At 46.2% G+C, this 27,458-nt stretch overlaps 1 protein-coding gene across 1 annotated transcript in view; it reads left to right on the plus strand.

The window, feature by feature from the left end:
• The first annotated feature begins 576 nt into the window (after window positions 1-576).
• Window positions 577-27,458, plus strand: part of YJU2 (YJU2 splicing factor homolog) — a 114,117-nt gene continuing 87,235 nt past the window's right edge. Inside the window, exon 1 of the mRNA XM_075204798.1 lies at window positions 577-738. The gene's annotated coding sequence lies outside the window, so the exon portion shown is untranslated. The remainder of the gene's footprint in view (window positions 739-27,458) is intronic.

Consider the following 27,458-nt stretch of genomic DNA (forward strand, 5'->3'; position numbering starts at 1 on the left):
ATGCTCGGCAGAAATGGACCGCATTCCCAATTTCCAGCCTCTAATAGAGGCATTATCTGGTTATAACATAATGCATTGAGTGTAGCAGCTGCTCTGACAGGCTTGTGATATACTTGTACATGGCTCTTTATTTTCAACTGTTCAGCTATTATGACTAAAAGGTATATAACGCTATTAAAGCTAATAATTATATATTTTTTTCATTCTCCCTATAAGGGCAGTTTGCTGGTTGTTCATACAGGTCTTGTAACCTTTACGTAGTGGGGGCAGCCATTTTATGAATCGGAAAAAAATTAATCAGCAAGTAGCCAATAAATTCATCTAGGAACCAGTACCTCATAAATAAAATCAGGTCTCATGAATATTAATCAAAAAGTGCTGTCACTGGTTCCTAGCAAATTTATAGGCTGCAATACTGCTTCAGCCCACAAATAAATAGCTCTATTGTCATTGTATGTAGGTGACGTACTTTTTAATCACTCTTATGCAAGACATCATGCTTTTTATAACTAATCTACTGAGATATCTGAATATCCAACATACTAACTGGAAATCATTGATCATCCCTTGTCTTTTTTTTCTGAATCTTGCAGGTGTAAGACATGTGGAGAGTATATATATAAGGGGAAAAAATTCAATGCCAGGAAAGAAACAGTGCAAAATGAGCAGTACTTGGGGCTCCCCATTTTCCGTTTCTATATTAAGTGTACACGCTGCTTAGCTGAAATCACCTTTAAGGTATGCAAACAAATTCCTGTCTTGATGCCTGCTAGTGAAATCATGCAGTTTTATTTTGCCGTTATAAGTGACTCTTCTTCAACTTAGATCTTATTTATTTTAAGATTATATCCTTGAATGCATTGTAAGCGAGTTGACATGCTATTGGCAGTAATTGAGAGGTGAACATTAAAGAAATATACATACAGTAAGTGGTGACCAACAGAGGTTGATTGGGATTGTTTTTCATAAAATTTAAAAAAAATGGCCCTTTAAGAAAATCTAAATTGTTGATTTTTAATATTTTACAGTTATGTGTGTTTTATGGGCTGTCACATACATACATATATATATATATATATATATATATATATATATATATATATATATGGAAGAACTTAGATATCTTGTAGTGTATAAAGAAATTCTTTAAATTCTTTAGTTCCTTTTAATATAGTGATTGATAATATAGTTGTTCATTCATTCTACACTGTTATTAAAATTTCTGCACGTAGTGCAGTGTACAAAAATGTATTGAATTCTTTTAATAAAGTAATTTATGGCGGTTATCGCCGGGTTTCTTTTAGAATGTGTGTGTATATGTGTATAATGGGCTGTGTGAAACACGTAACGTTGACTTTTTAAAAATGGGTAAGATTTAGAAAAGTCCTGTGAGTGCCTCCTAATGCTGTTTAGGATCCTGTAAGTTACTGGATTTTAGAATATCTTACAGGATCCCAAATAGCATGGATTTACTTGGGGGGGATCATGTAAAACAAATCTTTTTTGACTTTTATAGATTACCTTCACACAAAGTATACATACAGAGTAAGAGTCAAAATAGGCCAAGATAAACTACATTGTATATGACTGGTATTGGCTGTATAGTAGCCTGAGTTATTACACAGAAGATCATATAAAAGAAGCAAAGAGAAAACAGGTACAAAAACGTGGTCTTTTGAACGGCCCGAAATGTACAGATATAATAAACACAAAACCACTGATGCATACATAAGGTCTATTTTTTTTATAATATAAAGAGGAAGGAAGGACAAGGGGACATAAGGGGGAGGGGTGGGGGAGTGTATAGGATAGACTGTTTTCATCCTAGTCGGGAACCAGGTACCACCGAAAATAGATTTTGTAGGCATTTGTTTTTCACAAGAGAGGAGATGGAGATTTTTGAAATCCACTCTTTGATTGTTGACCAGGTGTCCTCATCTGGTGGTCTACCCAAGTTGGCTTCCCATTTAAGTTTGTGAGCTGGGCAATTGATCTGTCTGGAGGTGGCAAGGAGATTATGTAAGTTAAAAATAAGTCCTCTCTGAAAGGGGTCTCTGATACAAAATATCAAATCAAATAGATTCCAGTGGAGTCGGCTATCTCGTAACATCAGGTTTTGAGAGGCATTCGACATAATGTTTTATCTGAAGGTACGCAAAAGGGCTGACCGAAGAGAAATCAAATTTTTCTTTTAGGGATTCCAGTGGGATACAGTGGCCACAATCAAGTATATCTCTAATCAGCCTGATACCACTCTTGTGCCAAGATAGAAAACGAGAGTGACATTGTCCAGGAGAGAAAGCAGGATTATCCCAGAGAGGCGCTATGGGAAAGGGTATTGCAGTGGTCTTAAAGGGTAGTCTACAATAGTCCCATAACTGACAAGTATAAGAGATGACAGGGTGAAGTCTCATAGCTCTGAGCTGATTACACGCTGGCATCCCCCTGAGTTAATCTTTTTCCCGAATCTTCATGTGAAGATACCGGGTTTATCTGGCCCAATGCTACCCACTTCACGCTGGCCACCCACGGGTGCCTTCCTATGCCAGGGAAGTCTACCCAGTACCTTCTAGGATTCGTATGGTCACTCAGACAAATGCAGTTATAAAAATACAACAGTATATTTATTGTCATACAAACAACACTAGAATATTATGTACACACAGAAAATAAATGCCAGGCAGGTTTACCACATCATCTGTCCCTTACCCCAATAGCTAAAGGAATCATAGTCACCTGGCTGTCCAGACTTCACGACCCGTGGATCTCTCTCAGCTGCATATATAGACTCTAGTTACATAACGACAACTTAAAACTAGATCTTGCACTCTTCATGAATGAAATCCCAGAATGAACACCCCCTCCCCCCTCGAATGGCTCCTTATATCCCAGGTTTAATTTCCACAGTCTTTTCCCTCCCTGGGCAAACCCCTGGGTCTATTCTTGTCAACCATTGGTCAGTGCTGGACTAGGGGGGGTTGGAGAGAGGAGTGAAGATGAGCTGTCCTTCCACAGAACCTCCCCTATTAGATGGTCTGTCTGGACTAGCCTGGTGAGAACAATGGACACTAATTAGTTTTCCCACTCCAGCACCTGGCAACCTGATCCCTACCCATAATCCCCCTGGCTTCACTTTAAATGAATAACCTTACCGCAAGTCATCAATATATAATACACAATATACATATTTACACTAAGCTACAATGTCCCCTTAGCCACATGTAATTGGACAATGCAGTTGTAGTCTGGTGAGCTGGGGAACAAAAGCAAGGGCTATAAAAAGATGTACTTGCTATAATCCACATTATGTGAGAAACGAGAAATTGAATGCTTAGCGCTATCACACTCATTTCGTCACGCTCCAAGTCAACTATCTGAACAGTCGAGATGAAGAATATGTCAGGGTCCTCAGTATTCGGAGTGAAAATGTCACGGTAAGTCTTGTCAGGTTTCAAGCTTTGGGAAAAAGAACACAACCTGCATCCCCACTAACAAGCCCCAGAATGACACCCTGCAAAAGGAGGAATCCAAGTCTATCCACCGTGGGCCAAGTCTTCTTGAGAACCATGCTACAGCCTGGCCCAGGTGGGTAGCACTATAATATAGGTTAATGTCTCCATTATGTGTAGCTCTGCGTAAAGTTGCAAGCTAGTACATGGAGATTTATGGCACCAGACAAATTGGGAAAACCAACAAAGCAGTTGGAGTAGAGTGGATTTGGGTACCTTCACCAGAAGTGTTTGAAATAGAGTAAACAAGGTAGTATGTTCATTTTGAGGGAGACAATTCAGCCCGGCCAAGAAATTATAATTTCTCTTTCCTACCACTGGGGGACACTGCGACACATTGGGATATAGTAGTGGGTATGGGAGTTCAGGCACTAAAACTTTATGGTTTTTACTCCCCTTTCTCTACTATGCCCCTCCTCTCCTGGAGAACTCAGTTTTCTCTGACATTCTTGGGGGACACCGGAACCTTGGGGTATAGGGTAGAGCAGGCGAATGCTGGCACTTTAACTTTAAGTTAACTAAAACTCTGGCTCCACCCCCTCTATACCCCACCTCCTGCTAGAGGCCAGTCTAGTTCAAGTGCCTGGCGAAGCGGGCTGTGCACAGGGCTGCTTAGCAGCCTGTTTTCCTTTTTTTATTATTTTATTATATTAATGACAGCGGAGACTGTGTCTCCGAATTCTGACAGCCGGCGGCTCGCTGAGCCGCGTAGTCGGCTCTCAGTCAGACTCCTGGCTGCATATTTATTTCTTCTCCTCTCCCGCGGCTGCGGCCGGCGAGGAGAGTGTGAGGCAGCGATGGGGGAGGTCTGTGGAGGGGGGGAGCAGAGGTGCCGGGTGGGTCCTCCTTGCTGATTATCTATCCCTCCATTGGAGCCAGACACAGTCGGTGGTGGCTGGGGTCTGTCCTCCAGGTACAGAAAGCATGCTGTCTACACATACTGCGTCTGGAGGGTTGGCAGCAGGTAAGTAAACTCTCAGCATAGTGCTGTGAGAGAGATAATACAAATCGCAGTTGGTTCCCTGAGCTGGCTGTTTTTCCTAAAATCAGTCTGGTTAATTGGTAGAGATAAGAGTTCTATTTTTAGCTCAGGGAACAGGGTCAGGCAAGGGTCACTGTCTCAGTGAGCCCTGCTAGGCTGTGGATTGGTTGAGTTGTTTGTCTGTCTTAGATGTTATCCAGTCCAGAGCTGGGCCCTGGGGGGGAGGGGGGGTGTTTTACTCCTCGGCACTTCCCCAGTGGTAGTCCTTCACTCCTCGTGTGTGGATACCTGAATAGGCAGCCATATCTAAAGCTCCTGCTTCTCCCCTTTTCTATCCTGTATACTGTAAGGTAAAGGGTTGGGGGTGGTGTGTTTAGCCTTTTGTACCTTTACACAGTTAGGAGCTTCTGGCTGTATTGCAGGCTCACTTTCTCTTGTAGTTTGTGTGCTGTTTGTTATCTGTATTGTGTGCATTTTACTGTACTGTTTTGTCCCATCTTTGAACATGTCTGAGAGGGAAAAATCTACACGTGGCAGGGCTGGTGCTACTATGTTAAGTTTCACCTGTGCTGTATGTCATGTTAAGTTACCGTCTGGGCAGTCAGGAACACAGGCTCTGTGTGTGTCCTTTCGGCCCACGGAGACTACTCCTGGTGAAACAGTGGCTGTCTGGTCAAACACAGAGGAGCCTGCTTTGGCTCGGTCTCTATTTAATACGGTGGAACTGCTTGCTCAGAAGGTACAGTCTCAGGCAGCTCAATCTTCTGATTCTGCTTCCTTAGTTCAAGCTTTGCCTGTTGCTGCTCCAGTGCAATCTGGAGAACCAGCCTGGGTGCAGGGTCTTGCATCCTCAGTACAGGGTTTGGTAGCGGTCTCTTCCTCCTTGGAGAGGATGATGCAGTCGGTCACTCCGCCTTCCTCAAGTAAGCGGAGGCGGGTGGCCGCTTCTTTTCCGGAACATGAATCTGTTTCTGATTGTGGTTCCCAGGAAGAGGGTGAGTTACCGCTGGGTTCTGACATAGATGCTGCTTCGTTGGTGGAGGTCTCAGCAGATCGTCAGAGTCTGGAAGAGTTGATTCAGGCGGTGCCTCAGGTACTTGAGATTCCTGAGGACCAAGTGCCTGAGGTTTCTGCATCCTCTCTTTTTGAAAGATGCAAAAAGAAGGAGGTGGTTTTTCCGGCCTCTCCCGAATTGGAGCAGTTTTCTGTTGAAATCTTTTTCTTCTCCAGACAAAAAGTTTCAGGTGACTAAGCGACTACAGTCATGTTATCCATTTCCCCCTGAGGTTCTCGCTAAATGGGAGACGCTTCCTCAGGTGGATGCAGCTGTGGCGAGGTTGGCAAAGGTAACTACTATTCCTCTGCCTTACCAGGCCACTCTTAAGGATGGTGCAGACCGGAAGGTTGAGACCGTTCTTAAGTCCATTTTTTTGGCAGCGGGTGCTTCTTTGAGGCCTGCTTTAGCATCAGCTTGGGTTAACAAAGCTGTTGATCGCTGGTCGGAACAATTGTCTGAGGGTTTGTTGGCCGGCAGGCCATCCTCTGAATTGAATCTTTTAGTGGAACAGATTCAGAGGGCAACGGATTATTTAGGTGAAGCTGCTATGGAAGCAGGGACGATGGCAGCGCGCATTTCTGCTTCGGCAGTGGCAGCGCGTCGGACTCTCTGGTTAAAGTCCTGGGAGGCGGACGTAGAGTCCAAAAAGGCTCTGGAGTCCATTCCCTTTTCAGGAGGTGTTCTGTTTGGTCCTCAGCTGGATATCTTTATTAGTCAGGCATCAGGAGGTAAGAGCACTTTCCTCCCAGTTAGTGTTCCCAAGCAGAGGATGTCTAGATTTCGGGCCTTTCGGTCCTCAGGTAGGTCTAGAGGACAGTATTCCTCAGGACAATCCTCCAGAGGTCAGACATCCAACCCTAGAGGTGCTTTGCAGCGGGGACGTCAGGCCTAGTCGGCGCGTCGTCCAGCTGCTAGGCCAGCAGACAAACAGTCTGCATGACGGGGATTTTGCTCCTCCATTGTCGTCAGTGGTGGGAGCCCGTCTTCTGCGGTTCAGGGATCGGTGGTGTCATTCCACCACCGATGTCTGGATTTGGGGTGTGGTGAGTCAGGGTTACAGGATCGATCTGCTCGGTCTCCCTCCCAGACGGTTTTTCACCACGGGACTTCCATGGTGTCCAAGGAAATGGTTGGCTTTAACAGAGGCGATTCAATCCTTTCTGTCGGCCGGAGTGGTTATTCCGGTTCCTCATTCTCAAAAAGGTTTGGGGTTTTATTCCAATCTTTTTCTTGTGACAAAACCTGACGGCTCCTTCAGACCGATTCTCAATCTGAAGGCTTTGAACACTCAGATAAGAGTGCCCAGCTTCAAGATGGAATCTTTACGCTCAGTAATTCTCTGCATGGAACAGGGAGAATTTATGGTGGCCCTAGACATCAAGGATGCATATCTCCATGTGCCCATTTGGAGGGGTCATCAGTCCCTGCTGAGGTTTGCGGTTCAGTCAGAGCACTTCCAGTTTCAGGCTCTTCCATTCGGTCTCGCCACGGCTCCACGAATCTTTACCAAGATCATGGTGGTGATGGCTGCTTTGCTAAGAGCCAAGGGGATTACAATCATCCCCTACCTGGACGATCTGCTTCTAAAGGCAGACTCTTAGCAGAAGCTTCTGTTACACATTCAGATAGCAATCCAAACCCTGGAGTTGCACGTTTGGATTATCAACTTCAAGAAATCCAAGTTGATCCCATCACAGCAGATGGTATTTCTGGGTCTTCTATTCGATACCCGTCAGAGACGGATATTTTTTCCTCAGGACAAGGTTTTAGCCTTACAGGGGATGGTGAAATCCCTGTTGATGGCAAGGAGACCCTCTCTATTCATTTTGCGATGAGGCTTCTGGGCAAGATGGTATCGTCATTCGAGGCGATCCAGTTTGCTCAGTTTCATGCACAGCAGTTTCAGTTGGACCTTCTGTCGCAATGGAACAAATCTCATCGAAATCTAGTGAGTCAGGTGTTTCGCCTATCTCCACAGACGCGCCAGTCGCTGATCTGGTGGTTACACAGGCAGAATCTCTCCAGGGGTCGCTTGTTCTCCATTTGGGATTGGATTCTAATTACAACAGACGCCAGCCTTCGGGGTTGGGGGGCTGTATGTCTTCAGGCTCAGTTTCAGGGGCTTTGGACTCAGAAGGAGTCAAAGCTCCCAATAAATGTCTTGGAACTGCGCGCAGTGTTTCACGCTCTAAAAGGTGCGCAACATTTGCTGCAGGGAAAGCCAGTAAAGATCCAATCAGACAATGTCACAACAGTGGCATATCTAAATCATCAGGGAGGCACCAGGAGTCCTCTGGCCATGAGGGAGACTCACAGGATATTTCTGTGGGCAGAAGCTCACGTTTCGGCAATCATGGCCGTGTTCATTCCCGGAATAGAAAATTGGGAGGCAGACTTTCTAAGTCGGCAGACTCTACACCCAGGGGAATGGTCTCTCCATCCGGAGGTGTTTCAACAGTTGGTGATGAAATGGGGTCAACCGGATGTTGACATGATGGCATCTCGGTTGAATCACAAAGTTCTCCACTACTGTTCCCGTGCAAGAGATCCCGGGGCAGTCGCGGTAGACGCTATGTCGGTTCCTTGGAAGTACCGCTTAGTGTACCTTTTTCCTCCAATAGCCATGCTTCCTCGAGTACTGCAAAAGGTGGAGAGAGGGTGTTCCAGTGCTTCTGGTAGTGCCGGTTTGGCCGCGCAGAGCTTGGTACACCGACGTGCTCTTCATGGCAGGAGGTCGGTCGTGGCGGTTGCCAATTCGCCCAGATCTTCTAACTCAGGGTCCCTTTTTTCATCGGGGTTTGCATTGTCTGGCTTTAACGGCGTGGCTGTTGAAGCCAGGATCTTAAGAGCTAAGGGTTTTTCGAGACTGGTGGTTCAGACCATGCTTCGTGCTCGAAAGCCGGCTTCAGCCAAAATATATCATCGGGTTTGGAGGACATATATTGGTTGGTGCGAAAAGAAGGGGTATCCTACATCTTCTTTTCGTCTGGCCAGGTTACTGAGGTTCCTGCAGGACGGCTTAGATGCAGGTTTGCGTCTTAGTTCTCTTAAGGGTCAGGTGTCAGCTCTTTCAATTTTCTTTCAGAGAAAACTTGCTGTCATACCTGATGTGCAGACTTGCATTCAGGGTGTTCTTCATGTTCAGCCTCCTTATATTCCTCCGGTTTCACCATAGGATTTGAATTTGGTGTTGAGTGCTTTACAGCATCCTCCATTTGAGCCTTTGAATTCAGTAGATTTCAAATTTCTTACTTTGAAAACGTTTTTTCTTTTAGCCATTTCAACGGCACGCAGAGTTTCGGAGCTTGCGGCTTTGTCTTGTAAGTCTCCTCTGCTAGTTTTTCATGAGGATAGGGCAGTTCTTCGAACTAAGCCATCTTTCCTTCCAAAGGTTGTTTCTAAGTTTAATCTGAATCAGGATATTGTCATCCCGGCTCTAACTGATTCCTCGTCTTCTGATCAAGATGACTCTATTCGTTATCTTGATGGGGTTCATGCCTTGAGAATTTATGTTAAATGATCGCAGAAGTTTCGTAAAACTGAGGATCTTTTTATTCTTTACGATGCTCACAAAAGAGGCTGGCCAGCTTCTAAGGTGACCATTGCTAGGTGGATTACGGCTGTTATCCGCCAGGCTTACAACGGGGCTGGGGAGCCTGTCCCTGATAATCTACGGGCGCATTCTACAAGATCTGTAAGTGCTTCCTGGGCGGCCCGCCATGGTGCCTCCAGTGAACAATTGTGTAAAGCGGCCACGTGGTCTTCTGTACACACTTTCACAAAGTTTTACAGATTTAATGTGTTTGCATCTAGGGATGCAAGTTTCGGGAGAAAGGTGCTTCGGGCCGTTTCTTCTGAGCGTTCCCTCCCGTGATACAGCTTTGGGATGTCCCCAAGGTCCCGGTGTCCCCCAAGGATGTCAGAGAAAATGGGATTTTTATACTTACGTAAAATCCGTTTCTCTTAATCCGTTGGGGGACACCGGGCGCCCACCCTTAACGCTCTGGTTTTTCCTTCTGTTTGACATGTTTGATTGTTAAGAGAATGTTATGTGTTAAGTTTATTCTCTTTTCTTTGGTTCTCTCTATCTCCCTCTCTGTGGGCTTGGTTAAACATAGACTGGCCTCTAGCAGGAGGTGGGGTATAGAGGGGGTGGAGCCAGAGTTTTAGTTAACTTAAAGTTAAAGTGACAGCATTCGCCTGCTCTACCCTATACCCTGTTTAGTTAGATGTGTACATGTTTTTATTTTATTTTTCTTATCAGGGTGCCCGCGGGGATCGATCCCAAGACCCAGAGGGAGTGAACAGTCCTGGACTTCCTTCACTCTGATCCCCGCGCAAGGTAAGAAGTGGCTGTGCCCTATATCTTCCTTGCACCTTCTTGTCAGCAGTTCAATCCCTTAGACAGGAGCTTAAAAATAATTTAGTATTTTTGGCAACCATTAGGGCTTTAGGTGCCCATAGAGATATATAGCTTGGGGCACTGTATAATTAGGTTGCGTGGGGGAGATAAGGGATCCATCTCTCCCCGCCGACGGACTGGCCGGCAAGCACCCCTCCTTCCTCCCGCCCCCCCCGGGGACAACGAGCAGTAGGGACTGTGAAGCGCTTCACTCTATTATAGAGAGCGGCGCTGATGTAACGAGGGGAAAAGCGCACACGCTGCCTGGGCATGTAACTCTGCGTGTTGTGTGTTAGTCTCCGACAGCCATAACTTTATTATAGGCTGATCGGAATAGCGCTGAGGAGAGGACATTTTTTTTCTATCTGTCGGTGGGCGGAGCCAGAGAAGGTATTCCCGCCTCCATCTTCAGTCTCTGCAGCGCGGAGGCGCCATTTTGGGCTCATACACGGAGCTGCAGGCTAAAGTTTCTCTCCTCTGCTGTACCTCTCTGCTGTGTGGTATCGTTTTTGACTAAAAATATACCTGCATTTGATTGTCACTAATGTGTATTGAGCATTCACTGGCAAACTATTTATATTTTCAAATAGGTTAATAGTTTTTTTACAATTTGTAACCTGGTATATAGATCTGGTGTACAAGTCTTGCAATACTGTCTGGGGTCTTCTGTTGGACATATTAGTGGTGTTATATATTCTGTAACACGTGTATGTATGTAATATATATATATATATATATATATATATATATATATATATATATATATATATATATATATATATATATATATGTTTTTATTTTTTATTATTGCAATAATATCTAACAAAGGGACCTCTGACAAGGTACCCTCTGGAGTTTCTGTGATGTATTTTATTTGTGCCAAATATAGAGCTAAGCTTCCATCTGGACAGCATGATAAAAATGCCCTTTGTGCAGCATGCGAGACCGCAGCACTCGAGCGTCCCACCGGTACAGACACCGACAGTCATGGTAGAGCCGCTCTGGATGAAATCCTTTGCCGATGTGATGTTGAAAGCCGCTGAGGTACGTGGACACACAGGTAGCCAGCATAGCTCATTCAGCAGAGCAGCGGACCGCACGTATAGAGGCCTCACAGGGCACCCCTATGGACAGTGCAGGCACATCATCCCTGTGAGGAACGTCTGCTTGCAGTCTCCCGCGGGTCCAAACGGGGCATAAGGGATGATATTCGGGTGCGTTCTCTAGTCTCTGATCATTCCTCGGATGAGGAAGGGGATTTAGAGCTGGAGGCCCTGGAGGAAGACTCATTTAGTATGGCTTCGGCCAGTAATGTGGACAACCTTATCCGAGGTATTAGACATACCTTAGGGTTTCCAGAGGCTGAGCCTTCGGCTCCTGCAGGTTTTTCCATTTTTAAAAGGTCCAAGTCTCAGTTGACGTCCTTTCCTGCCTCTCCTCAGATGGTGGAAATGGTAACGGATGCCTGGGTAAGATCAGGTAAACAGTTTGTGATGCCAGCTAGATTCAAGAGTCTTTATCCTCTTCCAGCGGAAGACTCAATTAAATGGGAGGCGTCTCCTAGGGTAGACAAACCTATTGCTGTTTATCCTCATCCTCAGCCATTCCTACACAAGAGCCGGTGTCTTTGAGAGATCCTACGGATAAAAAGTGCAACCACACTCTCCGTTCTGCTTATACAGCTTCGGGTAGCTTGTTTAGGCCCTTGATGTCCATTGCTTGGGTAAATAAAGCGGTTCAGATGTGGGCGGAGCAGTTAATTGAGGCCATTCAAAATAACACTCCGCGGGCAGACCTTTCCCTAGCTCAGCATATTCAGGAGAGCTTGGATCATGTGGGTCAGGCCTCCATGGATGCAATAGCTGTGAATGCCAGAATAGGCAGTTTAATTATTGCATCACAACGTTCCTTATAGTTACGTTCATGGACCACGGACGCAGAGTCCAAAAGGTCGTTAGAGGTTTTGATTTTTGATGGAGTCACTCTGTTCGGTGCGGAGTTGGAGAAGGTTATTAAGGCAGCCACCGGGGGGAAAAGTAATGTTCTCCCATGGGTTCCGGCAGACCTCGGCAGGCTCGGTTTTGTTCCTTTCGCCCCTTCTCCCGAGCCCGGAGTGGTACTCCCAGGAGCCAGCCTCCAGCCCCTAGAGGAGGGAGCAGTAGAGGCAGGGGTGTTGCCAGAAGAGGAGCTTCACGCCCTAGTGATAAGCCCTCGGCATGACTTCCACGCCCCCACTCAAGTATCGGGGGTGGGAGCACGACTGCTTCACTTCAGGCGTCGGTGGTGGTCAGCCACGACGGACGCTTGGACATGGGTGGCCATGTCAAGAGGATACATTATAGACCTACACCATCCTCCCCCACCCAGGCTCCTGTCATCTCCGGTACCTGTTTGCCCTCTCAGACATCAGGCTCTTCTGAAGACGGTAATAAAGCTTCAGGAGTCGGGCGTTATTGTTCCGATGCCAATGCAGGAAAGAGGTCAGGGGTTTTACTCCACTCTCTTTTGCTGGTACCCAAACCGGACGGAACTTTTCGTCCTATATTGAACCTAAAGTCCCTAACCAAACAGGTGATTGCCCAGCGGTTCAAGATGGAGTCCCTCAGAACAGTCATTGCGGGCATGGAACGGAGAATTCCTGGCTTCCATCGACATAAAGGATGCGTATCTCCATCATCACCTGCTTCGTTTTGCGGTGGGCCCGGACCATTTTCAGTTCAGGGCCCTTCCCTTTGGCCTGGTGTCAGCTCCTCGAGTATTCACCAAGATCATGGCGAGCATGCTAAGACAGAAGGGAATCCCTGTAGTTCCCTATCTAGACGATCCCTGCTGAAGGCTCCGTCAGCGGAAATATTCTCTTGTCAGGTGCAGACCACGATGGAGTTTTTGGAAGCCCATGGGTGGATCTTAAATGTTCCAAAATCCTCCTTCATTCCAGCTCAGCGCATGCGCTTTCTGGGGTTACTGTTCGACACAGTGTCACAGAGAGTCTTTCTAACTCAGGACAAGATCAGCGCCCTCCAGCGCAAAACCAGGAATCTGTTGGCTCGTCCTCAGGTGTCCATGCTCAGCTGCATGAAGCTGCTGGGGACTATGGTGTCAGTGTACGAGGCGGTCCCATTCGCTCAGTTCCATTCCCGTTCTCTCCAGCTGGAGATCCTTCGGAAGTGGTCGGGGGTCTCACAATCAGCTAGACAGGCACATCATCCGCCTGTCGAGACCGACTCGTCTTTCTCTGACGTGGTGGTTGTCCACGAAAAATCTGGACAAGGGTCAGTTACCACAGACGCAAGTCTGTTAGGCTGGGGGGGAGTCACGGGATCCTTAAGGTTTCAGGGTCTCTGGTCTCCCCAGGAAGCTGTTCTGCCAATCAATGTATTGGAGCTCAGGGCAGTTCTCAGGACCTTGATGGAGGCTCAGAGGTTCCTTGTAGGGAAGCGTCTTCAGATTCAATCAGACAATGCCACGGCCGTGGCATACATAAACCATCAAGGAGGAACTCGCAGCGCGAGGGCCATGCAGGAAACAGCCAAGATCATGTTATGGGCAGAAAGCCATGTTCCTCGGATTTCGGTCGTATACATTCCAGGCGTAGAAAATTGGGAAGCCGATTTTCTGAGCAGACAAAAAGTTCATCCAGGCGAATGGTCCCTGTGCAAGGAGACCTTTGCTCTCCTGGTTCAACGATGGGGAATGCCGGAAATAGACCTCATGGCTTCCAGGCTGAATCATCAGGTTTTCCTGTATTGCGCCAGATCTCGCGACCTTCTGGTTCACGCCTCCGACGCCATGGCCATTTCATGGCGGTTCAGACTCGTGTATCTGTTTACACCAATTCCATTGCTGTCGCAATGAAGAAACTAAAGAGAGAGCGGGTTGCTGCCATCTTAGTAGCCCCTCATTGACCTCACCAGGGCGTGGTTCTCGGACATTCCAAAAATGTCCACAGGTCCGCCGTTTCGTCTGCCCTTGCATCCAGACCGTCTAGTTCAGGGCCCCCTTCTTTGCCACGATTTAAATCGACTAGCTTTGACGGCGTGGCGATTGAATCATTAGTCCTTAAGGCAAAGGGGTTCTCGTCTCGGGTCGTTAACACCATGATCAGAACTAGAAAGTCATCTTCCTCCGCCATATATCACAGAGTCTGGAAAATATACATTCTCTGGTGAGAGTTGCGGGGAGTCCATACGTCCATGTTTAGCCTGCCCAGGTTGCTGGACTTCGTGCAGGAGGGTCTTGATAAAGGACTCCGTTTGGGTTTGCTTAAAGAACAGGTGCCAGCACTCTCGATTTATTTTCAGAGAAAGCTGGCGTCTCTCAGCGAGTTCGAGACCTTCTTGCAGGGGTTCTTCATATTCAACCACCGTTTACTCATCCGGTGAAACCCTGGGACCTAAATTTGGTTCTCAGGGCTCTTTGCCTTCCGCCATTTGAGCCTCTTCAGACGGCAGAGTTACACCATCTAACTTGGAAGACGGTTTTTCTCTTAGCTATTTAATCTGCTAGGAGAGTGTCAGAGCTGGCAGCTCTTTGTTGTTCTTCTCCCTTCCTGGTATTCCACGATGACAGGGCGGTGCTTCGCACAAATCCCTCCTTTGTTTCAAAGGTCGTCTCTAGGTGCAATTTAAATCAGGAGATTGTAGTTTTGGCGTTCCAGCCTGGTTCGCCTTCCCCTTCCACGTCTTCCGAGTCCTTGGTTTATGACTTGCAGTTGCTGGATGTAGTTCGGGCTTTCCGGTATTATGTAGACTGTACACCTTCGGTTCGCAATACAAAGGATGTGTCTTGTATAATGCAAAAAAGCGCGACTGGCCAGCGTCTAAACAGGCTATTGCGCGGTGCATTACTTCTACCATCAGTCTGGCATATGTTCGAGCATCTAAGCCTCTTTCTCATTTGTTGAAAGCGCACTCTACCAGGGCGGTTGGTGCTTCTTGGGCGGCGCATTCTGGTGCTTCGGCTGAACAGCTTTGCAAAGCAGCCACTTGGTCATCTGTTCATAGCTTTGCTAAGTTCTACAGATTGCAAGCATTCGCATCCTCAGATGCGAGTTTTGGCCGAAAAGTATTACACGCAGCAGTTCCAGAGCGTTCCCTCCCTCAGGGGTAGCTTTTTTTATGTCCCCAATGTGTTGCAGTGTCCACCAGTGGTAGGAAAGAGAAAAGAAGATTTTTACTCACCGTAAAATCAATTTCTCTTGCTCCACTGGGGGACACTGTGCTCCCTCCCTTGCTCTGTAAATAGTTTGTTATGTGAATGTTTATGCCTCTATTCTTTGCCCTTTTAGGGCTTCTCCTTATAGTACACTTGGTTAGTCAAAACTGAGTTCTCCAGGAGTAAAAACCATAAAGTTTTAGTGCCTGAACTCCCATACCCACTACTACACCCCAATGTGTCGCAGTGTCGCAGTGTCCCCCAGTGGAGCAAGAGAAATTGATTTTACGGTGAGTAAAGATCTTCTTTTTTTGCTATCTAAGCAGATCTAGCTTAATTGTGTTAATATGTGGGAAATTTGCTGAATACAGAGTGTCGTAAGTGGAAGTAAATAGACTCCCAAATATTTTAATTTGGAGCGCTGCCTGGAGAAATTAAAATGACTCTTAAAAAGATTCAGGGTGGGGGGGCGACAAATAAAGTGCAAGGTCCTCAGTCTTGGAAAAATTAACTTTATACCCCGTGAGAGAGCCATAGGTAGCAAGGACATCAAATAAGATTGGGATGGAGGTGTGAGGTGAGGTCAGTGTGAGGAGGATATCATCCGCAAATAAGCTGAATTTATATTAGTCAGACCTGACTACAACACCTTTAATATCGGGTGGCGAGCCGTATCCTCGCCACCAATGGCTCTATCACAAGAGCAAAAATCAATGGGGATGATGGGCATTCCTAACTGGTGTCATTTAAAATCAGGAATAAGAAGGAGAGAGTACTCCATTCACTGAGACCCTTGCCGAAGGACCAGAGTATAGAGCTTGGATCCCATGCTAGAATTTACCACCAAATCCAAACCTCCCGAGAGTTTCCAGCATGAAGTGTCAACTGATACGGTCAAAGGCCTTCTCGGCGTCCAAAGAGAACACAATGGCTGGGATTTTGGAGGTGTCAATGCAGTGTATAAGGTCGATGGTACGTCAGGTATTATCGCATGCTTGTCTGCCTGGTATAAAACCGAATTGGTCTTGAAGGGTTTAACTGAGGTAACACTGCATTAAGACGCTACGGAAGAGCTTTCGCATATATTTTAACATCTGTGTTCAAGAGTGATATTGTGTTAGGAACTTACCTTATCCCCATTCCGCTGCGCTGTCAGCGTGGTCTGACAGCGGTATCCGATCCGTGCAGCGCTTCTCCTGATGGCTCCGCCGCACTTCCGGGTTCTCCCTGCTGCCGATCATGTGACTCCTGGGCGGGGAATTCAAACTCCTATATCTCCTCTGCTCTGACACGCTGCCTGTGTCAGATCAATGTGTTTCCTGTTCCTGGCTACAGTTCCTGTGTCCTGACTCCTGTGAACCTGCTCCCTGTGTATCCCTCTATTCCTCCTACTCCTGTGTACCTACCTGGCTGGGACCTGACTATTCTTTGGCTTATCCCTGGCACCACGAACTGGACTATCTCCTGTGTACCGACTCGGCTGTGTTACCAACTATCCTCTGGATCTCCCTCTGGCACCGTATACCTGATACCTCCTGTGTACCGACTCGGCTGTGTTACCAACTATTCTCTGGATCTCCCTCTGGCACCGTATACCTGATACCTTCTGTGTACCGACTCGGCTGTGTTACCAACTATTCTCTGGATCTCCCTCTGGTACCGTATATCTGATATCACCTGTGTACTGACCCGGTCGTGTCTCTGGACCCATATCCTGCCACGCACCCATTGGCTCCGTGCATCTACCGGTTACTGTTCCAGACCTACAACGCCTGGAATTAACGGTTAGTGCCTGTACTCGCACCGCTTTGTCTATTTGCTTGTCTGCCTGCCATCACTTAGAACTTTCTCCCTTACGTCAGTAGGCTAATCTGGGGGCCGCGACCTGCAGTTCTTCGGCAGCAAAGTCCACATTACCTTGCGGTGATTCTTGGTGAAGACCGGAAGGCCGTTAGACTCCGCGCCCTAGGTAAGCCTGTGCTAATACTGACTAAGGCATCAAAATCGTAACAGTTTGCTCTGACCCACTTATCTAACTGATGGAAGCGACAGGGAATCCCACTGCGAGAGTATTACTGGATCACTTAGCGGCTCAGGTTGAAGACCAGGGGAAAAATCAAGAACAGCTATTACAGATTCTGCAGACTCTGTCTAACAGGTTGGATACGCTTCAAGCAGCTCAGGTGGCAGCTCCTAATCCTCCACCTGCTCCGGCCCCACAACCTGCCCCCGCTCCAAGCAGTTCGGCTGTATCTGCTCCCACAACCTCTCAACTCCGCATACCTAACCCACCCAAGTTCAATGGGGATCCTAAGGAATGCCGAGGGTTCTTGAACCAGTGTGCTATTCAATTTGAACTTTTGCCTGGAAACTTTCCTACACAGAAAACTAAAGTCGCTTATATCATTTCCTTATTGTCTGGTCAAGCGCTTGCCTGGGCTTCTCCCCTCTGGGAACATGATGACCCCATACTCCATAATTGTGCCACTTTCCTGGAAACCTTCAGACGCATCTTTGATGAACCCGGACGAGTCTCCAGTGCAGCTTCTGGACTCCTCCGTCTGCGCCAGGGTACCCTTACTCTGGGCCAGTACGCCCTTCAATTTCGCACTATGGCGGCCGAACTTTGTTGGAACAATGAAGCTTTAGTGGCCACATTTTGGCAAGGCTTGTCCGATCGTATTAAGGACGAGCTAGCGGCCCGAGAGTTACCCACTACCCTGGATGATTTGATCTCTCTCTGTAACCAGATTGATATACGTTTCCGTGAACGCACTCAGGAGAGAGAGAGTTCCCGTCGATCTACTTTCCGTTTGGCTCCTCGCTTCCAAAGTCCTATTACACCGGAGGAAGAGCCTATGCAGTTGGGAAGAGCACGTTTATCCCAGTAGGAAAGAGAGAGGCGGTTCAAGAATCGTTTATGCCTTTATTGCGGGGAACCCGGTCATGTCCTGAGTCAATGTGGGAAGCGGCCGGGAAACGATCGGACCCAACTGATGACGGAGAGACTAAGTTAGGTATGAACATTCTCTCTCCTATGGATTCTAGTTTTTCTATCCAAGTTCTTCTGCAATATACTGATAAACAATTGTCTCTTCCAGCGCTTATTGACTCCGGTGCAGCAGGGAACTTTCTACGAGCTGACATTGTAGAGAGGTTGTCATTGCCTAGGCAACCCTTAGATCCACCTATTGCCATTACAGCTATAGACGGCAGTCGTATCATTGGAGGATCCATTAAGAACAGAACTGTCAACATTTCTCTACGCATTGGAGCCTTACACACTGAGGAAATCTCCTTCCTAGTCATTCCAGAGGCTATCAACCCGTTGATCTTAGGCTTACCTTGGCTCAGACTTCACTCCCCCACTTTAGATTGGCAGAAACCAGAAGTCCTTGCATGGGGTTCAGAGTGTCATTCCCGATGTCTTCCCAGGATTCATAGACCCGCTATGGGCTGTCTTTCCACATCCTCCGGTATTCCTCCTCAATATCATTCGTTTTCTGACGTCTTTTGTGAAAAGGATGCTTCCAAGTTACCCCCTCATAGACCTTGGGATTGCACCATTGAATTGTTGCCGGATAAGATGCCACCCAGAGGACGGGTATTTCCATTATCTCTACCCGAATCAGATGCTATGTCCCTATATATTAAGGAGAATTTAAACAGGGGTTTTATCCGGAAATCCTCGTCACCAGCAGGAGCAGGTTTCTTTTTCGTAAAAAAGGACGGCGGATTGCGTCCTTGTATAGACTACCGTGGCCTCAACGCCATGACGAAAAAGAATAGGTACCCCTTACCATTGATCTCTGAACTCTTTGATAGGATCAAGGGAACTTCAATTTTTTCTAAACTTGATTTGAAAGGGGCCTACAACCTTATCCGTATTAAACAAGGGGACGAATGGAAGACCGCGTTCAATACGCACGATGGACATTTTGAGTATCTTGTCATGCCATTTGGACTTTGTAACGCTCCTGCGGTTTTTCAAAATTTCATTAACGAAGTTTTTCAGGATTTCCTGTATCAATTTGTTGTCATTTACCTAGACGATATTCTAATTTTTTCACCTGATATTATTACTCATCGCCATCATGTCTCCTTGATTCTTCAACGCCTTCGGTCACATCATCTGTACTGTAATGTGGACAAGTGTGTCTTTGAAAAAACGCATCTTCCTTTTCTTGGTCACGTGGTTTCTGGCTCCGGATTACGTATGGACCCTGAGAAATTAAAGGCAATTTCTGACTGGCCCCAACCGGTTGGACTTAAGGCCATCCAGCGTTTTATTGGGTTTTCTAATTATTACCGCCACTTTATCAAAGGGTTTTCGTCTGTTATTGCACCCATCACTTCCTTGACCAAGAAATCTGCCAACGCTAAAACCTGGCCACCAGAGGCGGTAGAGGCCTTCAAGTATCTTAAAGAAGCCTTCATATCGGCACCTATTCTTCAACAGCCAGATTCTTCCTTCCCCTTTTTTCTCGAAGTTGACGCATCCTCCGCTGGAGTGGGAGCTATTTTGTCTAAGAATAATTCTACTGGAATATTTTCTCCCTGTGGCTTCTTTTCTCGTAAATTCTCACCCACCGAAAAAAACTACGGCATCGGAGACAGAGAACTACTTGCTATCAAATTGGACTTGGAAGCTTGGAGACATCATTTGGAGGGAGCCAGATTTCCTGTTAATATTTTTACGGATCACAAGAACCTGCTTTATTTACAAACTGCATCTTGCCTCAATCCCCATCAGGCCAGATGGTCTTTATTTTTTTCACGATTCAATATGATCATTACCTTCAGACCAGGGTCCAAGAACAAGAAGGCTGATGCTCTCTCTCGTTCCTTTGATTCTATGGATACCGAAGAAGAGAGTGTTAGGTCTATTCTAGATCCAGAATGTATTTTGGCTACTACTCCTACTAGTTTGATTATTCCTCACGGGAAGACTTTGGTTCCTCCACATCTCCAAACTAAACTCCTTAAATGGGCTCATGCCTCCCGTTTTTCTGGTCATGCCGGTATAAAGAAGACCTTGGAATTTATCTTCCGTAGTTATTGGTGGCCGTCTATCCGTTCGGACGTTCGACAGTTTGTGACGGCGTGTTCCACTTATGCTCAAAATAAAATTCCTCGTCAAGCTCCATACGGTCTGCTGCAGCCTCTGCCAATTCCGGATCGACCTTGGAGTCATCTTTCCATGGATTTTATCACAGATTTACCCTCCTCCAGAGGGTTCTCAGTAGTGTGGGTGGTCACTGATCGCCTTTCCCGAGCCGCTCATTTTGTGGCATTAAAAGGTCTCCCTTCTGCTCCTGTTCTGGCTCAACTCTTCATTAATGAAATTTTCCGCCTACATGGCTGTCCAGATATTATCGTTTCTGATCGAGGAACTCAGTTCGTGGCAAGATTTTGGAGGGCCTTTGCTCGTCTTTGTGGAATTAAGTTAAATTTCTCTTCTGCATATCATCCTCAAAGTAATGGTCTCACTGAAAGGACGAATCAAGAATTGGAGAAATTCCTCAGATGTTTCATTTCAGCTAAACCTGATGATTGGGTTGATTTATTACCTTAGGCAGAATTCGCTCACAATAATAATTCACAGGATTCTACCTCCACTTCTCCCTTTTTTGCTCTTCAGGGATTTCATTCTAAAGTTCCACCCTTCAAAGAGTTAACCGCTTCTGGAGTTCCTGCAGTTGATTCCCTTCTATCGGACTTCTCGTCTAGGTGGGATCTTATCAAACGCAAATTACTTCACACCTCTGCCATCAGTAAAAGAGCATTTGACAAAAGAAGAAGACCATCTCCACTACTTACTCCTGGTGACAAGGTATGGTTGTCTACGAAGAATCTTCGCTTGTTGGTCCCTTCTAGGAAATTCGCTCCCCGATTTATTGGTCCCTTCAAGATCATTGAGGTCATTAATCCGGTGGCCTTTAGATTAAAATTACCTCCTACCTTGAGGATTCCCAATGTCTTCCACATTTCCCTTCTCAAACCACTTGTTATTAACAAATTCTTCTCTTCAAGAAGACCTCCTGCTGCTATTTCTGCGCTAGATCAGGAATTTGAGGTGAAGGAGATTCTAGATTCTCGGATTTCCAGAGGTTCCTTGCAGTTCCTGGTTGACTGGAAAGGTTACGGTCCTGAAGAGCGTTCTTGGATTCCTGCACGAGACCTTCATGCTCCGAGTTTGTTGAAGAAATTCCATACCAAGTTCCCTTAAAAGCCTTATAGGTTGTCCGGAGGCCACCCCTGAAGGGGGGGGTACTGTTATGAACTTACCTTATCCCCGTTCCGCTGCGCTGTCAGCGTGGTCTGACAGCGGTATCCAATCCATGCAGCGCTTCTCCTGATGGCGCCGCCGCACTTCCGGGTTCTCCCTGCTGCCGATCATGTGACTCCTGGGTGGGGAATTCAAACTCCTATATCTCCTCTGCTCTGACACGCTGCCTGTGTCAGAGCAATGTGTTTCCTGTTCCTGGCTACAGTTCCTGTGTCCTGACTCCTGTGAACCTGCTCCCTGTGTATCCCTCTATTCCTCTTACTCCTGTGTACCTACCTGGCTGTGACCTGACTATTCTTTGGCTTATCCCTGGCACCACGAAATGGACTATCTCCTGTGTACCGACTCGGCTGTTTTACCAACTATTCTCTGGATCTCCCTCTGGCACCGTATACCTGACATTACGAGACATCTTGGCCCTCAGCCTGGACGCCAACAACTTGTCTGCCTTGTCTCCTTTTTCATAAAAGGTCTGGTTCAGACATTTGAGTGCGTTTTTTCAGTTTTGATAGAAAGTAAAAGATTAAGTTCACCTCTAGCTGCTACAAATTTTTTATAGTCCTCTGGTTGACCTGTGATTTTGTGGATAGCATCTAATTTGGCAACCCGCTCTGAGACTTCAATAAATTTTTGAGTCCTCATTTTTTTGGCGTAGCAGGCCACTCTTATTAGGCTACCACAAATCCCTGCTTTATGGGCATCCCAGAGAAGTATTGGAGAGATTGATTGGTCGGCATTTGTAATAGTTACGGATTTCAGTGGCAATTTGTGAAGTGGGGGTAGAGTCCTGTCATTTAGGCGCCAGGTAAACTGATGTGAACCAGACCAAGGGCCTACAATGTCCACCGTAGCCGGGCCATGGTCCGACCAAGTACTCGGGAATATGTCAGCATTTAGATTATGCTGAGTTTACTCCACACAGAGAAAGATCATGTCCAGGCAGGTGTTCACACCATGAACCGGGGAGAAGACAGTGTAATTTCTAGCAGTGGGTTCCCTAACCCTCCATGTGTCAAGCAAGATTTGTTGGGAGAGAAGAGCTCTTAAAGCATTGGAGCTGGCGGTAACACTGAAGGGTAGATTTAGGGGGAGGCTGGGATCTGTCCAGATGGTTATCTAGTGTGACTTTACAGTCTCCTGCCAAAACCACTCTACCTCTGCAATGTAGTGATAAGAAGTCACCTATAGTTTGGAAAAAGAAGGACTGATTTGAGTTGAGGGCATACACATTGATAAAAGTATAAGGAATATTATTGAGTTCCCCTACAAGAAGCAAATAGCTCCCCTCTGGGTCTCTAATTTCCTTAGATGGTTTAAATAGGAGTTGTTTTGCAAAGAGAATTGCGACTCTTTTCCACTAGATAGGTGGACGGCTAGTAAGTCAAAGTTGTCCGAAGCTGGTCCTAATGATTAGAGGGGTGTGGTGTGGCACTGGCAGCCAGCAGGTGGTTATAGGTGTGTGTTAAGAGCTATGGTCCAAGGTGCGTGGTAGGACCAAAACAATGAACATATATGCATATATATGGAGTGGAACATTAGTGCAAAAAAAAAAAAAATGGTGTAAAGAATACAATACCGGAAACCGTGGCTTTGAAGCCGTCTGGGCCGGTCACATCGTGGAGGAGCTCCGTGTCTAGCTGGCAAGAACTTACTGCCCACATAACCTTCCCGGTCGAGCCAGCCTTTCTCATCAAGCCCAGCAATGCGACCACCACTGGGACACCTCGGGGGACAGTTTTCTAAATCTTCGGAGACCAGATCATTGCGACCCTCCGCCCGCCAGACACACGACAACGGCTGCACATGCCAGAGCCAACCACATGGAGTAACAAAAAGTGGACTGAGGGACACAGATCCTTACTGCCTAGCCCCTAAATGACCCCTTAATATTGCACTTACTCACCACCTGTGTTGACTCTGTTCCCAACTTGTGATGAAGACACGGAGAGGAGTCTCTTGTATGGATGCGGTGGTTTGAGTGATGGTCGCTGTGTGTTGCTAAGGGTTGTGAGTTCCCTGGCTCATTGAACCCCTGTGGTGCTCCTTGGCTGAGTCACCCACCGGAAGTCTCCCCACAAGAGAAGAAAGTGGGCTCATAGTGGATGGCAACAATCTCAGTACATCTGATTCACAGATTTACTCCTATTAAGCCTGTAACGCTTTCTTCTTAATACCCTTCACACAGGGAACAGACTTTCTGTGCTCACAGCTCATCCCAGTGGTGAAAGTTTATACTGCAAGCATTCACTTCAGCAATTACTGCTACCTAACAGCTTCTCACACCTGTAGCATCAACTAGTGGTAGATGTAAATATTGTCAACCTTAAACACCCCAAGTTTGTCTTTGACAATTTGTTACCTTCCAGCAGGTTGTCTATTATATGATCATGGGAACGGCGGCCGCTACCCCGGACCCATAGCTCCCTAGACCTCTTTGTAAGGGGTTGTGACCAATGCTAACTTTCAACCTCACACCAAATATGTGATCCAAGGTGGATTCTTTTATTTTATTTTCTCAGACCGACTACAGTACCAAAACTGATATTCATTTGCAAGGACAGAAGAGGCTCTGCAAAACGGAACTCTGGGAAGCCCACAGACACAGCAACGTTTGGACCTAAGGCAGTTCCTCGAGTCTTCCACACCTTCCACCATCTCAGGGAAAGAGCCTATGGCCTCCTCCCCAAGCTCTCCAGCATCTGATATATCCTCATTTTTGGACATGGTATCCTTCAATCAAACCTCTACAAGCGGTCAGGACCTCAGCCCTATTCTGCATCTTATAAAATCATTTCCACAAAGGAATAGATTCAAACGAAAATGGACTTTCAAGTATTATAGACAAGAATCCATGAGACGATCCGCATGGAGGTTGCACATCTTCAGTCCGATTTTGCCCAGCTGGCCTCCAGATTGTCCATCCTAGAAGGCCACAGGGAGGAATCTGTGGACAGACAAGACAGACTCCAGGAAGACTTGGAAAGGCAGGCGCAAGAGTTTCAATTGCTTCACCAGGGTAGGTGACTTAGACAATAGAGCTTGTAGAAACAACCGGAGGATCCACGGCATTCCCAAATCAATCGCACTTCAGGACTTAGTTAATTTCTAACAAAAATATTCAACAAAATATTAAGGCAAGACCCACAAGAACACATTCACTTCAATAGAGCACAAAGGGCCCTTGAACCACGGGGTGCCCAATCTGACCATACGCGAGACGTCATCTGTCGACACAAAAGGAGGCGATTATCCAAAATGTAAGTAGCATGGAGGGAGTTTACTATGACCGAGAGAATATCCAAATTTTCATGGACCTTTCCTGGCATACTCTATAATTAAGGCGAATGCTGAAACCATTGACAGATACGCTTTGTAAGGGGAACATTAGATAAAGGTGGAAATATTTGGGCATGTTTATCTCTAAAAACTTATCAGTTTTTTACCTTTTTTTGGTCCCCTTATAACAAGGCTGCGGACTGACCTGAGAGAGTGAAGGGGCCAGTCTTTTTCCTGGATAGGACAAATTATAGTCAAGATGAATATTCTCCCTCTTATTCTATACCTCCTACAAACGTTACCTATTCACATTTCCAGCACATGGTTTCATGACCTACAGAGACTGTTGAGGAAATTCGTGTGGGGGTGGGAGAGGCCCGTTTTAAACATGATGTCCTCTATTGGCTGGGGGGGACTCCATCTTCGCCACTTCCCATCTTACCATAATGCTGTCATGCTAGGAATAATTCTTGAATGGACAAATCCCAACTGCAAGAAGCAGTGGACTACAATCGAGGGATCATATCTCCCATCTCTGCCCCAGTACACTCCCTGACTGAGCAAATTACTTACTGTCAGACTTCCCACCATTGGTCCCACCATCTCAAGGTGGTCCAGACTCCGTACAGCCCCCTATATCTCTTCTATTACCTCACCTATGTCCCCTTTATTTGATAATCCATTTTCCCTCCGGGCTTACAAGCTAGCACATTCAAGTTGTGGGTTCAGGTGGGGAGCACACGTGTTGGCCAGCTGTCCAGCTCATCGGACGTGCCTTCCTTTGGTGATATTCAAGATAAATGAGAACTACCACACTCTGTGGTCTGGAGATATCTCCAAATCAAGCACTTCCTATCAGTCGGGCTTCCCTGTGCTGACATGGGTAGAGACCTCACAGTTTTTGAATCAATGTGGTCAGCCTCAAGTTGCCCTCCTCACTTACTCTCCAATACTTATAAACTCCTGGTAGAAAAACTGTTTGGCTCCTTGCCCAAATTCACTAGGGCCTGGGAACGAGATTTGAGAGGTGGGGTTCAAGAGAAAGATTGGCCAGCAATCTTTGAGACCATCCATGCATGCTCCGTTTGCGTTTCTGTTGTAGAGACAAATTATAAAGTTTTCTCAAGATGGTATAAGTGCCCAGCCCAATTAGCTAGAATTTATTGGGGAGTGTCAGATTCTTGTTGGAGATGTCATAATGCGCCAGGCACTTCAATGCATATTTAGGTCATCGAGTTATCTGCTAAAATTTTGAGAGATGAAGTTCCCGATAACCCAGAGTTTTGGCTCCTTAACGAGACAAATACCCCATTTTCTCGTTTAAAAAAATCCATTTTAAAATATCTCATTTCAGCTGCGAAAGCAGTGATACCAACTCACTGAGGATAACCTATCCCCCTGTCCATTCATGACTGGTTTCAGCGGTTAGACTTCTATAGATCAATGGATGAATTAGTCCTATCATCAGCAGATAAATTCACTGATCATTATACGACTTGGTGTTTATGGCTTCATTTTCAGGATTCCGGAAAACATGCTTCCCTGGCCAGTCCTACTCTCCCCCACCCATCCAGCAGTAGTCTGAGTTAAACCTCCCCCCTCCCTGTCTCTTTTCTTTGTTCCCCCAGGCAGCCACACGTCCTTCCTCTTTCTTTTCCCCTCCCCTCACTTGTTGTCTTTGCCCCTCCTCCTTCTGCTTTCTCTCTTTTTCGTTCTTGTCTTCCCTTCTTCGCTAAACATTTTGGTGGTTTGCTTTTGATACCTTTGTCTTTGTTGCTATTTGTTAATACTGCCTTTAAAAACTCAATAAAAAAGAATTACATAAAAAAGAATGCAATACCAATCTTTGTAAAACTTAATACAAACTTAGAAAAATAAAGTACAACAGAAAAGCTGTAGTTGAGTGTAAACAAATACCAAGAAATAGGAGACTTGATCAGGTAGACATGTAGATTGGAGGTCAGAACCTTTGACGTCCATGTTGGTAGAGGGCTCCAGTACTTGCAGAACAAGAGACAAAAAGACACAGACACAACAGAAACAATGCAGTAATATGGGGGAATTAAGTCCAGAGACTGTTTGCACTGGGAAGCTGAAGTGCCTCCTCTGAAGACTTTAGGAAATTAGTAATGCAAAAGTACATTGTACTAGTTTGAGAACTTGTTAAAAATTAACAAGGGTTCTTGAAAAGACTAAATTTGGGTCACTAAGAAATGTTCAGGTGATGGGAGGGTTGCTTGTCTTGGATGAGACTGTGCGCCAAACTGATCTTGGCACCCTTTGAAGCAAAGGTGTGGATCCTTCTGCAGATGACCTTGGACTGGGTGCAGTAGGTAACTAAAGATTCAATCTTTGGAGAAATGACTGAGAATCATCAAGGGATTTAGCCGACAGCACCCGGCCATCTTTTTGAACCTGGAGGGACAGGGGGAATCCCCACCTATATTTGATGTTGTTTTCACAAAGGATTTGGGGTACTTCTTTTAGATCTCTACGTTTAGTTAAAGTGGTGGGAGATAGATCTTGAAAGACTAGTTTCTTGACGGCATCCATCAAAATCTCAGAGCGACGCTTTGCCTCCCAAAGGATTTGTTCTTTCATCTTATAGTAGTGTAGACGGAGTATGAAGTCTTTTTCGGTGTGTTAGGATCTTGAGAGCGAGGACGAAGTGCCCGATGCACTCTATCGAGGATAAGCATATCGTCAGATATGGAGGGAGCCAACATACATAAAAATTTAAGAAGATAGTCCTCCATCTGGGACCCTTCAATGGTTTCTGGGATGTTTCT

The sequence above is a fragment of the Mixophyes fleayi genome, chromosome 1 (assembly GCF_038048845.1).
Source record: "Mixophyes fleayi isolate aMixFle1 chromosome 1, aMixFle1.hap1, whole genome shotgun sequence".
NCBI lineage: Eukaryota > Metazoa > Chordata > Amphibia > Anura > Limnodynastidae > Mixophyes > Mixophyes fleayi.